Genomic DNA, 19,932 nt, shown 5'->3' with positions numbered 1-19,932 from the left:
GACCCAACTGGTCTAAGCCGGTGATAATGCTTCACACGACCCTTCTCCCTGCATCTTTTAACCCCTTTTTGTGCGTGTTTATTTTTAAAGGTACAGTGCCACTTCTTACCTGTTGGAGTGGTGCAAATATTTAAAGGGACAGTGACTCCACTTTCTGTATATATTTATAGTTAAAGTTACAGTGCACCTCCTTACCTGTGGCAGTTGGCGGGGTTTCAGGGTCTCTGTTCCCAACCTGGTTCCAGTCACCAGGAGACAAAATCATTAACTCATTTAATGTGTTTTCACGCTGCACACAGGGGTTTCTCACCGTTCACTTAGCTCCTCCCCTCAAGCTGCTGACACGCGCTGGGGTGACAGTCTGATTCCCAGAGATTTCTGAAGTAACAACCCCAGAGTCGACTTCCATTTTAAAGTCCCAGGGTTAGAATCCCCATCTACACTCCCAGGGTTAGAATCCCCATCTACACTCCCAGGGTTAGAATCCCCATCTACAATCCCAGGGTTAGAATCCCCATCTACACTCCCAGGGTTAGAATCCCCATCTACACTCCCAGGGTTAGAATCCCCATCGACACTCCCAGGGTTAGAATCCCCAACTACACTCCCAGGGTTAGAATCCTCATCTACACTCCCAGGGTTAGAATCCCCATCTACACTCCCAGGGTTAGAATCCCCATCGACACTCCCAGGGTTAGAATCCCCATCTACACTCCCAGGGTTAGAATCCCCATCTACACTCCCAGGGTTAGAATCCCCATCTACACTCCCAGGGTTAGAATCCCCATCTACGCTCCCAGGGTTAGAATCCCCATCGACACTCCCAGGATTAGAATCCCCATCTACACTCCCAGGGTTAGAATCCCCATCGAAACTCCCAGGGTTAGAATCCCCATCTACACTCCCAAGGTTAGAATCCCCGTGTACAATCCCAGTGTTAGAATCCCCAATCTACACTCCCAGGGTTAGAATCCCCATCGACATTCCCAGGGTTATAATCCCCATCTGCACTCCCAGGGTTAGAATACCCGTGTACAATCCCAGTGTGAGAATCCCCATGCACAGTCCCAGGGTTAGAATCCCCGAGTACAGTCCCAGGGTTAGAATCCCCGTGTACAGTCCCAGGATTAGAATCCCCGTGTACAGTCCCAGGGTTAGAATCCCCAAATACAGTCCCAGGGTTAGAATCCCCGTGTACAGTCCCAGTGTTAGAATCCCCGTGTACAGTCCCAGGGTTAGAATCCCCAAATACAGTGCCAGGGTTAGAATCCCCGTGTACAGTCCCAGGGTTACAATCCCCGTGTACAGTCCCAGGGTTAGAATCCCCAAATACAGTCCCAGGGTTAGAATACCCAATAAAGTCCCAGGGTTAAAATCCCCATGTACAGTCCCAGGGTTAGAATCCCCAAATACAGTCCCAGGGTTAGAATACCCAAATACAGTCCCAGGGTTAGAATCCCCAAATACAGTGCCAGGGTTAGAATCCCCGTGTACAGTCCCAGTGTTAGAATCCCCGTGTACAGTCCCAGGGTTAGAATCCCCGTGTACAGTCCCAGTGTTAGAATCCCCAAATACAGTGCCAGGGTTAGAATCCTAGAATCCCCGTGTACAGTCCCAGGGTTACAATCCCCATGTACAGTCCCAGGGTTAGAATCCCCAAATACAGTGCCAGGGTTAGAATCCCCAAATACAGTCCCAGGGTTAGAATCCCCGTGTACAGTCCCAGGGTTAGAATCCCCAAATACAGTGCCAGGGTTAGAATCCCCGTGTACAGTCCCAGGGTTACAATCCCCGTGTACAGTCCCAGGGTTAGAATCCCCAAATACAGTGCCAGGGTTAGAATCCCCAAATACAGTGCCAGGGTTAGAATCCCCGTGTACAGTCCCAGGGTTAGAATCCCCAAATACAGTGCCAGGATTAGAATCCCCAAATACAGTGCCAGGGTTAGAATCCCAAAATACAGTCCCAGGGTTAGAATCCCCATGTACAGTCCCAGGGTTGGAATCCCCATATACAGTCCCGGGGTTAGAACCCCCAAATACAGTGCCAGTGTTAGAATCCCCGTGTACAGTCCCAGGGTTACAATCCCCGTGTACAGTCCCAGGGTTAGAATCCCCAAGTACAGTCCCAGGGTTAGAATCCCCATCTACACTCCCAGGGTTAGAATCCCCATCTACACTCCCAGGGTTAGAATCCCCATCTACACTCCCAGGGTTAGAATCCCCATCCGCACTTGCAGGGTTAGAATCCCCATCTACACTCCCAGGGTTAGAATCCCCATCTACACTCCCAGGGTTAGAATCCCCATCTACAGTCCCAGGGTTAGAATCCCCATCTGCACTCCCAGGGTTAGAATCCCCATCTACACTCCCAGGGTTAGAATCCCCATCTACACTCCCAGGGTTAGAATCCCCATCTACACTCCCAGGGTTAGAATCCCCATCTACACTCCCAGGGTTAGAATCCCCATCTACACTGCCAGGGTTAGAATCCCCATCTGCACTCCCAGGGTTAGAATCCCCATCTACACTCCCAGGGTTAGAATCCCCATCTTCACTCCCAGGGTTAGAATCCCCATCGACATTCCCAGGGTTAGAATCCCCATCTACACTCCCAGGGTTAGAATCCCCGTGTACAATGCCAGTGTTAGAATCCCCATGTACAGTCCCAGGGTTAGAATCCCCAAATACAGTGCCAGGGTTAGAATCCCCAAATACAGTCCCAGGGTTAGAATCCCCGTGTACAGTCCCAGGGTTAGAATCCCCAAATACAGTGCCAGGGTTAGAATCCCCGTGTACAGTCCCAGGGTTACAATCCCCGTGTACAGTCCCAGGGTTAGAATCCCCAAATACAGTGCCAGGGTTAGAATCCCCAAATACAGTGCCAGGGTTAGAATCCCCGTGTACAGTCCCAGGGTTAGAATCCCCAAATACAGTGCCAGGATTAGAATCCCCAAATACAGTGCCAGGGTTAGAATCCCAAAATACAGTCCCAGGGTTAGAATCCCCATGTACAGTCCCAGGGTTGGAATCCCCATATACAGTCCCGGGGTTAGAACCCCCAAATACAGTGCCAGTGTTAGAATCCCCGTGTACAGTCCCAGGGTTACAATCCCCGTGTACAGTCCCAGGGTTAGAATCCCCAAGTACAGTCCCAGGGTTAGAATCCCCATCTACACTCCCAGGGTTAGAATCCCCATCTACACTCCCAGGGTTAGAATCCCCATCTACACTCCCAGGGTTAGAATCCCCATCCGCACTTGCAGGGTTAGAATCCCCATCTACACTCCCAGGGTTAGAATCCCCATCTACACTCCCAGGGTTAGAATCCCCATCTACAGTCCCAGGGTTAGAATCCCCATCTGCACTCCCAGGGTTAGAATCCCCATCTACACTCCCAGGGTTAGAATCCCCATCTACACTCCCAGGGTTAGAATCCCCATCTACACTCCCAGGGTTAGAATCCCCATCTACACTCCCAGGGTTAGAATCCCCATCTACACTGCCAGGGTTAGAATCCCCATCTGCACTCCCAGGGTTAGAATCCCCATCTACACTCCCAGGGTTAGAATCCCCATCGACACTCCCAGGGTTAGAATCCCCAACTACACTCCCAGGGTTAGAATCCTCATCTACACTCCCAGGGTTAGAATCCCCATCTACACTCCCAGGGTTAGAATCCCCATCGACACTCCCAGGGTTAGAATCCCCATCTACACTCCCAGGGTTAGAATCCCCATCTACACTCCCAGGGTTAGAATCCCCATCTACACTCCCAGGGTTAGAATCCCCATCTACGCTCCCAGGGTTAGAATCCCCATCGACACTCCCAGGATTAGAATCCCCATCTACACTCCCAGGGTTAGAATCCCCATCGAAACTCCCAGGGTTAGAATCCCCATCTACACTCCCAAGGTTAGAATCCCCGTGTACAATCCCAGTGTTAGAATCCCCAATCTACACTCCCAGGGTTAGAATCCCCATCGACATTCCCAGGGTTATAATCCCCATCTGCACTCCCTGGGTTAGAATACCCGTGTACAATCCCAGTGTGAGAATCCCCATGCACAGTCCCAGGGTTAGAATCCCCGAGTACAGTCCCAGGGTTAGAATCCCCGTGTACAGTCCCAGGATTAGAATCCCCGTGTACAGTCCCAGGGTTAGAATCCCCAAATACAGTCCCAGGGTTAGAATACCCAATAAAGTCCCAGGGTTAAAATCCCCATGTACAGTCCCAGGGTTAGAATCCCCAAATACAGTCCCAGGGTTAGAATACCCAAATACAGTCCCAGGGTTAGAATCCCCAAATACAGTGCCAGGGTTAGAATCCCCGTGTACAGTCCCAGTGTTAGAATCCCCGTGTACAGTCCCAGGGTTAGAATCCCCGTGTACAGTCCCAGGGTTAGAATCCCCAAATACAGTGCCAGGGTTAGAATCCTAGAATCCCCGTGTACAGTCCCAGGGTTACAATCCCCATGTACAGTCCCAGGGTTAGAATCCCCAAATACAGTGCCAGGGTTAGAATCCCCAAATACAGTCCCAGGGTTAGAATCCCCGTGTACAGTCCCAGGGTTAGAATCCCCAAATACAGTGCCAGGGTTAGAATCCCCGTGTACAGTCCCAGGGTTACAATCCCCGTGTACAGTCCCAGGGTTAGAATCCCCAAATACAGTGCCAGGGTTAGAATCCCCAAATACAGTGCCAGGGTTAGAATCCCCGTGTACAGTCCCAGGGTTAGAATCCCCAAATACAGTGCCAGGATTAGAATCCCCAAATACAGTGCCAGGGTTAGAATCCCAAAATACAGTCCCAGGGTTAGAATCCCCATGTACAGTCCCAGGGTTGGAATCCCCATATACAGTCCCGGGGTTAGAACCCCCAAATACAGTGCCAGTGTTAGAATCCCCGTGTACAGTCCCAGGGTTACAATCCCCGTGTACAGTCCCAGGGTTAGAATCCCCAAGTACAGTCCCAGGGTTAGAATCCCCATCTACACTCCCAGGGTTAGAATCCCCATCTACACTCCCAGGGTTAGAATCCCCATCTACACTCCCAGGGTTAGAATCCCCATCCGCACTTGCAGGGTTAGAATCCCCATCTACACTCCCAGGGTTAGAATCCCCATCTACACTCCCAGGGTTAGAATCCCCATCTACAGTCCCAGGGTTAGAATCCCCATCTGCACTCCCAGGGTTAGAATCCCCATCTACACTCCCAGGGTTAGAATCCCCATCTACACTCCCAGGGTTAGAATCCCCATCTACACTCCCAGGGTTAGAATCCCCATCTACACTCCCAGGGTTAGAATCCCCATCTACACTGCCAGGGTTAGAATCCCCATCTGCACTCCCAGGGTTAGAATCCCCATCTACACTCCCAGGGTTAGAATCCCCATCTTCACTCCCAGGGTTAGAATCCCCATCGACATTCCCAGGGTTAGAATCCCCATCTACACTCCCAGGGTTAGAATCCCCGTGTACAATGCCAGTGTTAGAATCCCCATGTACAGTCCCAGGGTTAGAATCCCCAAATACAGTGCCAGGGTTAGAATCCCCAAATACAGTCCCAGGGTTAGAATCCCCGTGTACAGTCCCAGGGTTAGAATCCCCAAATACAGTGCCAGGGTTAGAATCCCCGTGTACAGTCCCAGGGTTACAATCCCCGTGTACAGTCCCAGGGTTAGAATCCCCAAATACAGTGCCAGGGTTAGAATCCCCAAATACAGTGCCAGGGTTAGAATCCCCGTGTACAGTCCCAGGGTTAGAATCCCCAAATACAGTGCCAGGATTAGAATCCCCAAATACAGTGCCAGGGTTAGAATCCCAAAATACAGTCCCAGGGTTAGAATCCCCATGTACAGTCCCAGGGTTGGAATCCCCATATACAGTCCCGGGGTTAGAACCCCCAAATACAGTGCCAGTGTTAGAATCCCCGTGTACAGTCCCAGGGTTACAATCCCCGTGTACAGTCCCAGGGTTAGAATCCCCAAGTACAGTCCCAGGGTTAGAATCCCCATCTACACTCCCAGGGTTAGAATCCCCATCTACACTCCCAGGGTTAGAATCCCCATCTACACTCCCAGGGTTAGAATCCCCATCCGCACTTGCAGGGTTAGAATCCCCATCTACACTCCCAGGGTTAGAATCCCCATCTACACTCCCAGGGTTAGAATCCCCATCTACAGTCCCAGGGTTAGAATCCCCATCTGCACTCCCAGGGTTAGAATCCCCATCTACACTCCCAGGGTTAGAATCCCCATCTACACTCCCAGGGTTAGAATCCCCATCTACACTCCCAGGGTTAGAATCCCCATCTACACTCCCAGGGTTAGAATCCCCATCTACACTGCCAGGGTTAGAATCCCCATCTGCACTCCCAGGGTTAGAATCCCCATCTACACTCCCAGGGTTAGAATCCCCATCTTCACTCCCAGGGTTAGAATCCCCATCGACATTCCCAGGGTTAGAATCCCCATCTACACTCCCAGGGTTAGAATCCCCGTGTACAATGCCAGTGTTAGAATCCCCATCTGCACTCCCAGGGTTAGAATACCCGTGTACAATCCCAGTGTGAGAATCCCCATGTACAGTCCCAGGTTTAGAATCCGACAGGAACGGAGGAACAGGAGTAGGCCATTCAGCCACTTGTACCTGCTCCGCCATTTGATTAGATCATGGCTGATCTGTGATCTAACTCCCTATCCCTGCCTTTGGCCCATATCCCTTAATACCTTTGGTTGCCAAAAAGCTATCTATCTCAGGTTTAAATTTAGAAATTGAGCTCGTATCAGTTGCCGTTTGCGGAAGAGAGTTCCAAACTTCTACAACCCTTTGTGTGTAGAAATGTTTTCTAATCTCACTCCTGATAGGTCTGGCTCTAATTTTTAGACTGTGCCCCCTACTCCTAAAATCCCCAACCAGCGGAAATAGTTTCTCTCTATCCACCTTATCTGTTCCCCTTAATATCTTATAAACTTCGATCAGATCACCCCTTAACCTTCGAAACTCTAGAGAATACAACCCCAATTTATGTAATCTCTCCTCGTAACTTAACCCTTGAATTCCAGGTATCATTCCAGTAAACCTACGCTGCACTCCCTCAAAGGCCAATATGTCCTTCCGAAGGTGCGGTGCCCAGAAATGCTCACAGAGCTCCAGGTATGCTCTAACCAGGGTTTTGTATAGCTGCAGCATAACTTCTGCCCCCTTGTAATCTAGTCCTTTCGATATAAATGCCAGCATTCCATTAGCCTTCTTGATTATTTTCTGCACCTGTTCATGATACTTCAATGATCTATGTACCTGAACCCCTAAGTCCCTTTGGAGATCCACTGTTTTTAACTTTTTACCATTTAGAAAGTACCCTGTTCTATCCTTTCTTGATCCAAAGTGTATGACCTCACATTTGTCTACATTGAATTCCATTTGCCACGATCCCCATGTACAGCCCCAGGGTCAGAATCCCGATGTACAGTCCCAGGGTTAGAATCCCCAAGTACAGTCCAAGGGTTAGAATCCCCATGTACAGTCCCAGGTTTAGAATCCCCGGGTGCAGTTCCAAGGTTAGAATCTCTTTATACAGTGCAGAGGGTGCAGTCGGAAAATGTCTGCCTGCGTGTGTAAATTGTCTTCAGTAGGTTGTATCTGTGTGTAGCATGCTTGTAATTTCCTTCTGTGTGTCGAATGTGTGTTGTTTGTGTGTAGCTTGAGTGTGTAATTTGTGTCTGTGTGTCGTGTGTGTGTACCATGTGTAGTTTGTGTGTCTAATATGTGTCTGTGTGTAGTGTGTCGTATTTGTGTGTGTACTTTGTGTCTGTGTTTGTTTGTTTACAGTTTGTGTCTGTGTGTAGTCTGCCTGTGTTGTTTGCATGTGTGTAATTTCTGACCGGATGTAGCATGTGTGTTGTTTGTATGTGTGAGTTAGGTATTTTTCATTCGTTCATGGGATGTGGGTGTCGCTGGAGGGCCAGCATTTATTGTCCATCCCTAATTGCCCTTGAGAAGGTGGTGGTGAGCCGCCTTCTTGAACCATGCAGTCCATGTGGTGAAGGTTCTCCTACAGTGCAGCTGGGAAGGGAGTTCTAGGATTTTGACGCAGCGACGATGAAGGAACAGCGATATATTTCCAAGTCGGAATGGTGTGTGACTTGGAGGGGAACGTGCAGGTGGTGTTGTTCCCATGTGCCTGCTGCTCTTGTCCTTCCAGCTGGTAGAGGTCATGGGTTTGGGAGGTGCTGTCGAAGAAGCCTTGGCGAGTTGCTGCAGTGCATTCTGTGGATGGTACACACTGAAGCCACAATGCGCCGGTGGTGAAGGGAGTGAATGTTTAGGGTGGTGGATGGGGTGCCAATCAAGCGGGCTGCTTTGTCCTGGATGGTGTCGAGCTTCTTGAGTGTTGTTGGAGCTGCACTCGTCCAGGCAAGTGGAGAGTATTCCATCACACTCCTGACTTGTGAACTGGGAACTGAGGTTAAGGGATATGTCAGTTGAGATGCAGTGGCAGACATTTAATGGGATATTTCATAACACTCAGCAAAGATACATTCCAGTGAGAAAGAAAGACTCGAGGGGAAGGACGTACCATCCTTTGCCAACTAAGGAAGTTAAAGATAGTATCAAATTGAAAGAAAAAGCATACAATTCCGCAAAGATTGGTGACAGGTCAGAAGATTGGTCAAAATATAGAAAACAGCAAAGAATGACTAAAAGAATAATGACGGAGAGATTTGAGTTCCAGATAAAGCGAGCTAGAAATATAATAACAGATAGTAAGAGTTTCTACAGGTATTTAAAAAGAGTAAGTAAAGTGAGTGTTGGTCCTGGAGAGAGAGTCTGGGGAATTAATAATGGAGAATAAGGAAATGGTGGATGAATTGAACAGATATTTTGCATCCGTCTTCACTGTCGAGGATACAAATAACATGCCATAAATAATTGTGGATCAAGAGGTGAAAGGGAGGGAGGAACTTAAAACATTTACAATCACCAGGGAAAGGGTTTTAAAAAAATATCAGATCTAAAAGCTGAGAAGTTCCCAGGTCCTGACGGACTTTATCCGAGGGTCTCAAAAGAAGTGGCTGCAGAAATAGTCGATGCATTGGTATTAATTTTCCAAAATTCCCCAGGTTCTGGAAGGGTCCCATCAGATTGGAAAATAGCGAATACTCCTCTATTCAAGAAAGGAGGGAGACAGAAAGCCGGAAACTACAGGCCAGTTAGCTTAACATCTGTCATGGGGAAAATGCGAGAATCTATTATTAAGGAGGTTCTAGCAGGGCACTTAGAAAATCTCAATGCAATCAGGCAGAGTCAACACGGCTTTATGAAAGGGAAATCATGTTTGAATAATTTACTAGAGTTCTTTGAGGAAGTAACAAGCAACGTGGATAAAGGGGACCCTGTGGATGTGGTGTACTTGGATATCCAGAAGGCTTTTGACAAGGTGCCACATCAAAGGTGACTGCACAAAATAAGAACTCATGGTGTAGGGGGTAATATATTAGCATGGATAAAGGATTGGTTAGCTAACAGGAAACAGAGAGCAGGCATAAATGGGTCATTTTCAGGTTGGCAAGATATAACAAGTGGAGTGCCACAGGGATCAGTGCTTGGGCCTCAACTATTTACAATCTATATCAATGACTTGGATGAAGGGACCAAATGTATTGTTGCTAAATTTCCTAATGAGACAAACGTAGGTAGGAAAGTAAGTTGTGAAGTCAGGAGTTTATATAGGGATATAGATAGGTTAAGTGAGTGAGCAAAAAATTGGCAGATGGACTATAATGTGGGAAAATGTGAACTTGTCCACTTTAGCAAGAGGAATAGAAAAGCAGTATATTATTTAAATGGAGAGAGATTGAAAAACTCTGAAGTGCAGAGGGATCTGGGTATCGTAGTACATGAATCACAGAAAGTTGGTATGCAGGTACAAGAAGTGATTAGGAAGGCAAATGGAATGTTCTCATTTACTACAAGGGGAATGGAATATAAAAGTGGAAATGTTTTACTACAGTTGTTCAGGGCATTGGTGAGACCACATCTAGAATAATGTGCGCAGTTTTGGTCTCCTTATTTCAGAAAGGACATAATTGCTTTGGAGGCGGTTCAGAGAAGGTTCACTCGACTGATTCCTGGGATGAGGGGGTTATCTTATGAGGAAAGGTTGGACAAGTTGGGCCTGTATACATTGGAGTTTAGAAGGATGAGAGGTGATCTTATTGAAACACATAAGATCCTGAGGGGACGAGAAGGGATAGATGCTGAGAGGATGTTTCCCCTTGTGGGAGAGACTAGAACTAGGGGCCACAGTTTAAAAATAAGGGGTCTCCCATTTAAGATGGAGATGAGGAGAATTTTTTTTCCCTGAAGGTTGTGAGTCTGTGGAACTCCCTTCCCCAGAGAGCGGGGGAGGCAGGGTCATTGAATATTTTTAAGGCTGAGTTAGATAGATTCCTGATTATCAAGGGAGTCAAATGTTTTAATAGGTCGACGGGAAAGTAGGGTTGATGTCACAATCAGATCAGCCATGATCTTATCAAATGACAGATCAGGCTCGATGGGCCGAATGGCGTACTCCTGCTCTTAATTCGTATGTGAATACGAGTGAGGAATATGCCGCGCCATGAGGTTACAGATTGTGTTGGGTTATAATTCTGCTGCTGCTGATGGCCCACAGCGCCTCACGGATGCCCAGTTTTGAGCTGCTCGATCTGTTCTGAATCTATCCCATTTAGCACGATGGCAGTGCCACACAACACTTTGGATGGTGTCCTCAGTGTGAAGACGGGACTTGGCTCCACAAGGACTGTGCGGTAGTCACTCCTACCAATACCGTCATGGACAGATGCTTGCCTTGTTTGCCCTCCCCAATTGCATTACCTCACACTTCTCTGGATTGAATTCCATTTGCCACTTATCTGCCCACCTGACCAGTCCATTGATATCTTCCTGCAATCTACAGCTTTCCTCCTCACTACCAACCACACGGCCAATTTATGTATCATCTGCAAACTTCTTGATCAAGTCCTCCACATTCAAGTGCAAATCATTAATATATACCACAAGAAGCAAGGGACCTGGTACTGAGCCTTGAGGAACCCCACTGGAAACAGCCTTCCAGTTGCAAAAACATCCATCAACCATCACCCTTTGCTTCCTGCCACTGAGCCAATTTTGGATCCAACTAGCCACTTGCCCTTTGATCCCAAGGGAATTTACTTTTTTGACCAGTCTGCCATGTTGGACCTTGTCAAATGACTTGCTAAAATCCATGTATACTGCATCAAACGCGTTGCCCTCATCGACCCTCCTTGTTACCTCCTCATAAGAGTCAATCAAGTTAGTCAGACACGACATTCCCTGAACAAATCCATGCTGACTGTCCTTGATTAATCCGTGCCTTTCTAAATGACGATTAATACTGTCCCTCAGAATTGTTTGCAATCATTTGCCCACCACCGAGGTTAGGCTGACTGGCCTGTAATTACTCAGTCTATCCCTTTCTCCCTTTTTAAACAATGGTACACTGTATTTAAAAGAAAGCTGATTTATTTGAGGCTGATACAGAATATTAAATTCCAGCCCAGTTCTAGGGGTTATTATCAGAAACAAACCCTGTGGAAATGCATGAAGAGATACCTGACCATATTAACTCTCTCTAATACACCTAACCCACGAATGTAGAAATGCATGATGGATATTTGACCATATTAACTGACCAGCAAATTCAATGTAAAGCTCACATAATAGTTTCTCATGAAAAACACACAGAAGCACAATTGTGTTATTACTTTGAGCTCTCTCTCATGCTGATAACTGTCTGACTAACAGAAATGAATGACCATATAGCCTTGAGACTCGGTACAGACTTACTGATAATAAAGACAGTTTCTGAGGGAAAAGCACTTTCCCAGGCCTGTGTCCAAAATCACCAGACGGCCATGGGAACCAGAGGGTGGGTTTCCTATTTCGATTGACTAACTACCTGAACCAATAAAGAATGTACGTGTACGCCCATATTCCATGACAGGTGGCCGTTGTTAATGAACTGTATAAACGTGAGCTGTTTCTTGAACTCAGCGAAGACGTATCATCAACCAGTGTTTGAGGGACACTTCCTCTTGTACAAGTTTCTTAATAAACTCTTGCTTGTCTGAATGAAGCGATTGGGAGTTAATGCATTGTCTATAATAGGAAACATTAAGTTTAAGTTTTTGACAACCCCAACTATCAGAATGAACATAGTTTAGTCCTGGATGTGATTAACAACAGAATCCAACTCCTGTGGTAACATGTGAACTCGCTGGTGTGACTGCAGGTTGGATGACTGAGTGAATCCCTTCCCACACACGGAGCAGGTAAACGGCCTCTCCCCAGTGTGAACTCGCTGGTGAATTAGCAGGTTGGTTGGCTGAGTGAATCCCTTCCCACAAACGGAGCAGGTGAACGGCCTCTCCCCAGTGTGAACTCGCTGGTGAATCAGCAGGTTGGTTGACTGAGTGAATCCCTTCCCACACACGGAGCAGGTAAACGGCCTCTTCCCAGTGTGAGTACATTGGTGTCTCAGCAGAGCATTCCTGCTTTTAAATCTCTTCTCACAGTCAGAACATTTAAAAGGTCTCTTATCAGTGTGAACAAGTTGGTGTTCAATGAGACTGGATGAACAAGTGAATCCCTTCCCACACACGGAGCAGGTGAACGGTCTCTCCCCAGTGTGAACTCGCTGGTGTTTCATCCGTTCGCCTGAATGAGTGAATCCCTTTCCACACTCTGCGCAGATGAACGGTTTCTCCTCGGTGTGAACTCGCTGGTGTCTCAGCAGGGCGGATGACTGAGCAAATCCCTTCCCACACTCTGCGCAGGTGAACGGCCTCTCCCCAGTGTGAACTCGCTGGTGTCTCAGCAGGGTGGTTGACTGAGTGAATCCCTTCCCACACACGGAGCAGATAATCGGTCTCTCCCCAGTGTGAGTACGTTCGTGTCTCAGTAGAGCATTCCTGCTTTTAAACCTCTTCTCACAGTCAGAACATTTACAAGGTCGCTTATAACTGTGAATAAGTTGGTGTGAAATGAGGCTGGATGAACAAGTGAATCCTTTCCCACACACGGAGCAGGTGAACGGCCTCGCCCCAGTGTGAACTCGCTGGTGTTTCAGCAGGGTGGATGACTGAGTGAATCCCTTCCCATATGCGGAGCAGGTAAACGGCCTCTCCCCAGTGTGACTGCGTCGATGAGTTTCCAGCTGGGATTTGTAATTGAATCCCTTCCCACAGTCCCCACATTTCCACGGTTTCTCCGTGGTCCGGGTGTCCTTGTGTCTCTCCAGGTTGGACGATCAGTTGAATCCTCGTCCACACACAGAACACGTGGACGGTTTCTCCCCGCTGTGAATGGTGCGATGTTTTTTCAGACTGTGTCACTGGTTGAAGCTCTTTCCACACTCAGTGCACTGGAACACTCTCACTCGGGTCTGAGAGTCTCGGTGATTTTCCACTCACGCTGATGTTTGAAATCTTTTCCCAGAGACAGAACAGACAAACATTTCTCCTTCCACATTCAAAGGCCGATGATATTCAGGTCCTGATGAATCGAGTGACTCGGTCAGATTGACATGAGGTTTGGTTTGAGTTTCCCGTCTGCAAATCCTCCCCTTCTAATACCCTGTAAAAGGAGTTTACAAAAGTCCTCACTGTAAATACAGGATGGAAATTCAGAACAGAATATTCTCGTTTCAACAGAATATTCTTCCAGCTCATTCCCGCAGACTGCAAATCCCCGTCCCACACACTCTCCCTCCTCCCTGTGCTGAAATCCAAACCCATCGCACCATCTCCAACATATTTCCTTCCATCTGAGTTATCTCTCCCTCCCGCTGAAGGTGCTGACTCTGGCTGGGTTCAGATCTACACCCACTGGTTACTCTCGCTCTCTCTCTCCCCTGAAGGTGCTGACTCTGACTGGGTTCAGCACTACACTCACTGGTTCCCCACTCTCTCCTCCCCTGAATGTGCTGACTCTGACTGGGTTCAGTTCCACACTCACTGGTTCCCCTCTCTCTCCTCCCCTGAAGGTGCTGACTCTGACTGGGTTCAGCACGACACTCACTGGTTCCCCACTCTCTCCTCCCCTGAATGTGCTGACTCTGACTGGGTTCAGTTCCACACTCACTCGTTCCCCTCTCTCTCCTCCCCTGAAGGTGCTGACTCTGACTGGGTTCAGTTCCACACTCACTGGTTCCCCTCTCTCTCCTCCCCTGAAGGTGCTGACTCTGACTGGGTTCAGTTCTACACTCACTGGTTCCCCTCTCTCTCCTCCCTGAAGGTGCTGATTCTGACTGGGTTCAGTTCTACACTCACTGGTTCCCCTCTCTCTCCTGCCCTGAAGGTGCTGACTCTGACTGGGTTCAGTTCTACACTCACTGGTTCCCCTCTCTCTCCTGCCCTGAAGGTGCTGACTCTGACTGGGTTCAGTTCTACACTCACTGGTTCCCCTCTCTCTCCTCCCCTGAAGGTGCTGACTCTGACTGGGTTTAGTTCTACACTCACTGGTTCCCCTCTCTCTCCTCCCCTGAAGGTGTTGACTCTGTCTGTGTGAACGTGCTCTCTCCCCCTCTTCCCAACACTCTGTCCCTCCCTATATACTGCCCATCTGCAACATCTCCCAATTTTGGTGATGGGCTCTCCTTGACCCATCTCCAATTCTCCCTCTTGGACAAACGCTCACGAACACATCCCAATTTTTCTTTGAATGAGACGCTCTGTGACCCGTAAACATTTCTACTTCCTTGACAGACGTTCCCTGATCCATCATCATTCAGGTCTGGTTTTGAGCAGGTGCGGGGGGGCGGTGGGGGGGGGGGGGGGGGTGGGGAGGAGGAAAGAGATAATGTTCACTCTTTTATATTGGGGTCTGGGGGGATAATGTTCACTGTTTTGTACTGGGATCTGGGGGGGATAATGTTCACTGTTTTATATTGGGGTCTGGGGGGGCTAATGTTCACTGTTTTATATTGGGGTCTGGGGGGGATAATGTTCAGTTTTATATTGGGGTCTGGAGGGATAATGTTCACTGTTTTATATTAGAGTCTGGGGGGATAATGTTCACTGTTTTATATTGGGGTCTGGGGGATAATGTTCACTGTTTTATATTGGGGTCTGGGGGGGATAATGTTCGCTGTTTTATATTGGGGTCTGGAGTGGGGGGATAATGTTCACTGTTTTATATTTGGGTCTGGGGGATAATGTTCACTGTTTTATATTGGGGTCTGGGGGGGATAATATTAACTGTTTTATATTGGGGTCTGGGGGCGATAATGGTCACTGTTTTATATTGGGGTCTGGGGGGGATAATGTTCGCTGTTTTATATTGGGGTCTGGGAGGGATAATGCTCACTGTTTTATATTGGGGTCTGGGGGGATAATGTTCACTGTTTTATATTAGGGTCTGGGGGATAATGTTCACTCTTTTATATTGGGGTCTGGGGGGGATAATGTTCACTCTTTTATATTGGGGTCTGGGGGCGATAATGTTCACTGTTTTATGTTGGGGCCATTCAGCCCTTCCAGCCTGTTCCGCCATTTAATTAGATCATATCTGATCTCTATGGAAACTCCATCTACCTGCCTTGGTACCATAACCTTTAATACCCTCGCCTATCAAAAATCTATCAATCTCAGATCTGAAATTTTCAATTGACCTCCAGCCTCGACTGCTCTCAGGGAGAGAGTTCCAGATTTCCACTACCCTTTGTGTGAAGACATGATTCCTGACATTGCCCCTGAAAGGCCTCGCTCTAATTTTAATGTTATGCCCCCTTGTTCGATACTCCCCCACCAGAGGAAGTAGTTTCTCTCCATCTGCCCGATCAAATATTTTAATCTTCTTAAACACCTCGATTGGATCACCCCTTAATCTTCTTTGCTCCACCCAATGCTAGCCCAGTCTTTGCAACCTGTCAGTATCACTCTGGTGAATCTGTGCTGCACCCCTTCCAGGTCCAGTATATCCTCCCTGAAGTGCAGTGCCGAGAACTGAAGGCAGTCTCCAGATGGGGTTTAACCAGAGCTCTGTCCAACTGTAACATAACTTCCACCCCTTTATATTCCACCCCAATTGAGATGAAGGCCAACATTCCTTTCGACGTTAAAATTATTTTTTGCAACTGTCCACCAGCTTTTAGTGATTTCTGTCCTTGGACTCCTAAATCTCTCTGCTCCTCCACAGTTTCCAGTTGCTTGCCATTTGGTAAGTACTCTGATCGATCTGTCTTAGGTTCAAAGTGGGTGAATTCACATTTCCCCACATTCAACTCCACCCGCCACCGTTTTCCCCCTCGCTGAATCTATCATTGACCCCTTGCAACTTTCTGCTCCCATCTACACTATTTACTGTGCCACCTAACTCAGTGTCATCTGCAAACTTGTTTTTTGAAGATGTTGCTGTGTCAGTGGATGAGGATAATCCGGTTCACATTGTCTGTCTCAGGGGTGTCTTTTGAAGAAGTTGCTGGGTCAGTGGATGAGGGATTCCGGTTCACATTGTCTGTCTCAGGGTTGTTTTTTGAAGATGTTGCTGGGTCAGTGGATGAGGGATTCCGGTTCACATTGTCTGTCTCAGGGGTGTTTTTTGAAGATGTTGCTGGGTCAGTGGATGAGGATAATCCGGTTCACATTGTCTGTCTCAGGGGGGTCAAACTCATTTTCTATGGTGGGCCTGATCCGATCTCCTGACACTTGGCCTGGGCCACATTCAGCAAAACTTATTGCACTAGAAATAGATCAAGATGAACGATATCGGTCCTCACAGCACACAGAAAAAAATGAGGCCTCGAAGTTTCTCTCAGAATGACAGGCCTGAACTCGAGGTGGAAAATACAGTTGGAAACATTGATCAATTGAACCAGACTGGGCGGGGCCTGAGGTGCGAGTTGGTGAAGGAAAAGTGCCGACCAGTGAACTTCGCTCCCTGTCTGAGGGCCCGGGCACTCGGGTTTCTGTATAATTTATTGATTGATTTTGTTTAATGTTTATTGTCCCTCCGGCCCCAATCTCGATGCGATGACGAAATTTCTGTTCACCGATTCGGACCTTCAATGGCGGAGACTTTACCCAGAATCCCCCGCGGCCCAGAAAGTGCCCTATCAGTGACTATAGGAGTCCAGTGCGCAGGCGCGGAGCTGGGCTGTGCTCTGAGCATGCGCGGTGCGAGTGGTGGAGACGGACTGAGGCGGAACAGGCGGGTCGGGATTCGGTCGGAGACGGTGGGCGCGGGGGAGGAATTGGACCTGTGGGTGGGCAGGGAAGCTTCATAAACACCCGGTGTAGGCCTCAGGCCCCGAATAAGAGCCCACAGGCCCCGTGTTTACACCGCGGTGACAGACCCGACCGGCGGCCGCCCGGGTGAGCGGGGTACTGCCGTCATCTTGGTCAATGTCAGGGATCACGGCGCATGCGCGGCCATCTTTGCTCAAGAGTGGGCGGGGCTTCAGGGTCCCAGTGACAGGAAACAAAGAGTGGGCGGGGCTTCAGGGTCCCAGTGACTGGGAACAAAGAGTGGGCGGGGCTTCAGGGTCCCAATGACCAGGAACAAAGAGTGGGCGGGGCTTCAGGGTCGGAGTGACCAGGAACAAAGAGTGGGCGGGGCTTCAGGGTCCCAGTGACGGGGAACAAAGAGTGGGCGGGGCTTCAGGGTTCCAGTGACCGGGAACAAAGAGTGGGCGGGGCTTCAGGGTCCCAGTGACCGGGAACAAAGAGTGGGCGGGGCTTCAGGGTCCTAGTGACCGTGAACAAAGAGTGGGCGGGGCTTCAGGGTCCCTGTGACTGTGAACAAAGAGTGGGCGGGGCTTCAGGGTCCCTGTGACTGTGAACAAAGAGTGGGCGGGGCTTCAGGGTCCCTGTGCCTCATTTATTTTCCTCTCACTCTGCTCCCAGGGGGTGGAGAACTGAACCCGACCAGAGTAGAGGGAGGGAGGAAACTGGGAGTGGAGGGAAGAAATGATGGAGATGGTGCGATGGGTTTGGATTTCAGCACAGGGAGGAGGGAGATTGTGTGGGACGGGGATTTACAGTCTGGGGGAATGAGCGGGAAGAATATTATATAGAAACTAGAATTTTCTGTTCTGAATTTCTATCCTGTATTGACAGTGAGGACTTTTGTAAACTCCTTTTACAGGGTATTAGAAGGGAAGGATTTGCAGACCGGAAACTCAAACCAAACATCACGTCAAGATCTGACAGTCCCTCGATTCATCAGGACATGAATATCATCGGCCTTTGAATGTGGAAGGAGAAATGTTTGTCTGTTCTGTCTGTCGGAAAAGATTTCAAACATCCGTGTGAGTGGAAAATCACCGAGACACACACACCCGAGTGAGAGTGTTCCAGTGCACTGAGTGTGGAAAGAGCTTTAACCAGTTACACAGCCTGAAAAAACATCGCACCATTCACAGCGGGGAGAAACCGTCCACGTGTTCTGTGTGTGGACGAGGATTCAACTGATCGTCCAACCTGGAGAGACACAAGGACACCCGGACCACGGAGAAACCGTGGAAATGTGGGGACTGTGGGAAGGGATTCAATTACCCGTCTGAGCTGGAAACTGATCGACACAGTCACACTGGGGAGAGGCCGTTCACCTGCTCAGTGTGTGGGAAGGGATTCACTGAATCTTCCACCCTGCTGAAACACCAGCGAGTTCACACTGGGGAGAGGCCGTTCACCTGCTCAGTGTGTGGGAAGGGATTCACTGAATCTTCCACCCTGCTGAAACACCAGCGAGTTCACACTGGGGAGAGGCCGTTCACCTGCTCTGTGTGTGGGAAGGGATTCACTCGGTCATCCACTCAGCTGAGACACCAGCGAGTTCACACTGGGGAGAGACCGTTCACCTGCTCCGTGTGTGGGAAGGGATTCACTCAGTCACAGCACCTACTGACACACCAGCGAGTTCACACTGGGGAGAGGCCGTTTAAATGTTCTGACTGTGAGAAGAGCTTCAAGGGAACATGGGATCTGCTGAAACATCAACGAGTTCACACTGGGGAGAGGCCATTCACCTGCTCCGTGTGTGGGAAGGGATTCACTCAGTCATCACACCTGCTGGCACACCAGCGAGTTCACACTGGGGAGAGGCCGTTCAACTGCTCCGTGTGTGGGAAGAGATTCATTCGTTCATCCACTCTGCTGAGACACCAGCGAGTTCACCTGTGATGCAGGGGTTGGATTCTGCTGTTATTGCTTTTGTTAATCACATCCAGGACTGAACTGTTCATTCTGACAGTTGGGGTTTGTTTCTGATGTTAATAACGCCTATAACTGGGCTGGAGTTTAATATTCTGGATATATGCACTCCAGAGGGGCTCTGACCGAGGCTCTGTGGAACTGAAGCATAACTTCCTCCCCTTTGTATTCCAGCCCTCGAGATAAAGGCCAACATTCCATTAGTCTTTGTGATTACTTTTTGTATCTGGGCACGAGCTTTTAGTGATTTGTGTACATGGACACCCAAATCCCTTTGCTCCTCCACAGTTCCCAGTCTCTCACTAAGAAAATACTCCAATGTTTCCTTCTTGTATCCAAAGTGGATGATCTCACACTTCCCCACACTGAACTCCATCTGCCACAGTTTTGTCCACTCATTTAATCTGTCCCTTTGTAACTTCCTGCTCCCATCCACACAACTTACTGTGTCTCCTAACTTAGTGTCATCTGGAAACTTGGATATAAAACTCTCTATTCCTTCATCCAAGTTATTGATAAATATGGTGAAAAGCTGAGACCCCAGTCCAGATCCCTGGGGAACACCACTTGTCACATCCCACCAATCAAAGAACGTTCCCTTTATCCCCACTCTCTGTCTCCCACCTCCCAACACAAGTCACAAGGTCACTTTTAATTTCGTGCACTTTTATTTTTGCGAATAATCTCTTGTGCTGA

The 19,932-nt window shown here is 48.6% G+C and overlaps 2 pseudogenes; one reads left to right on the top strand and one right to left on the bottom strand.

Moving 5' to 3' along the window:
- LOC137315739 (zinc finger protein 850-like) overlaps positions 1-18,216 on the bottom strand; it is a 106,905-nt pseudogene extending 88,689 nt beyond the window's left edge.
- Positions 18,217-18,339: 123 nt separating this feature from the next.
- On the top strand, positions 18,340-19,687 carry LOC137315817 (zinc finger protein 436-like; annotated as a pseudogene).
- The last annotated feature ends 245 nt before the right edge of the window (positions 19,688-19,932 follow it).

The sequence above is a fragment of the Heptranchias perlo genome, unplaced genomic scaffold (assembly GCF_035084215.1).
Source record: "Heptranchias perlo isolate sHepPer1 unplaced genomic scaffold, sHepPer1.hap1 HAP1_SCAFFOLD_56, whole genome shotgun sequence".
Lineage (NCBI taxonomy): Eukaryota > Metazoa > Chordata > Chondrichthyes > Hexanchiformes > Hexanchidae > Heptranchias > Heptranchias perlo.
Note: the sequence above shows the minus strand (reverse complement) of the source record. Positions and strands in the feature narration are given on the sequence as shown.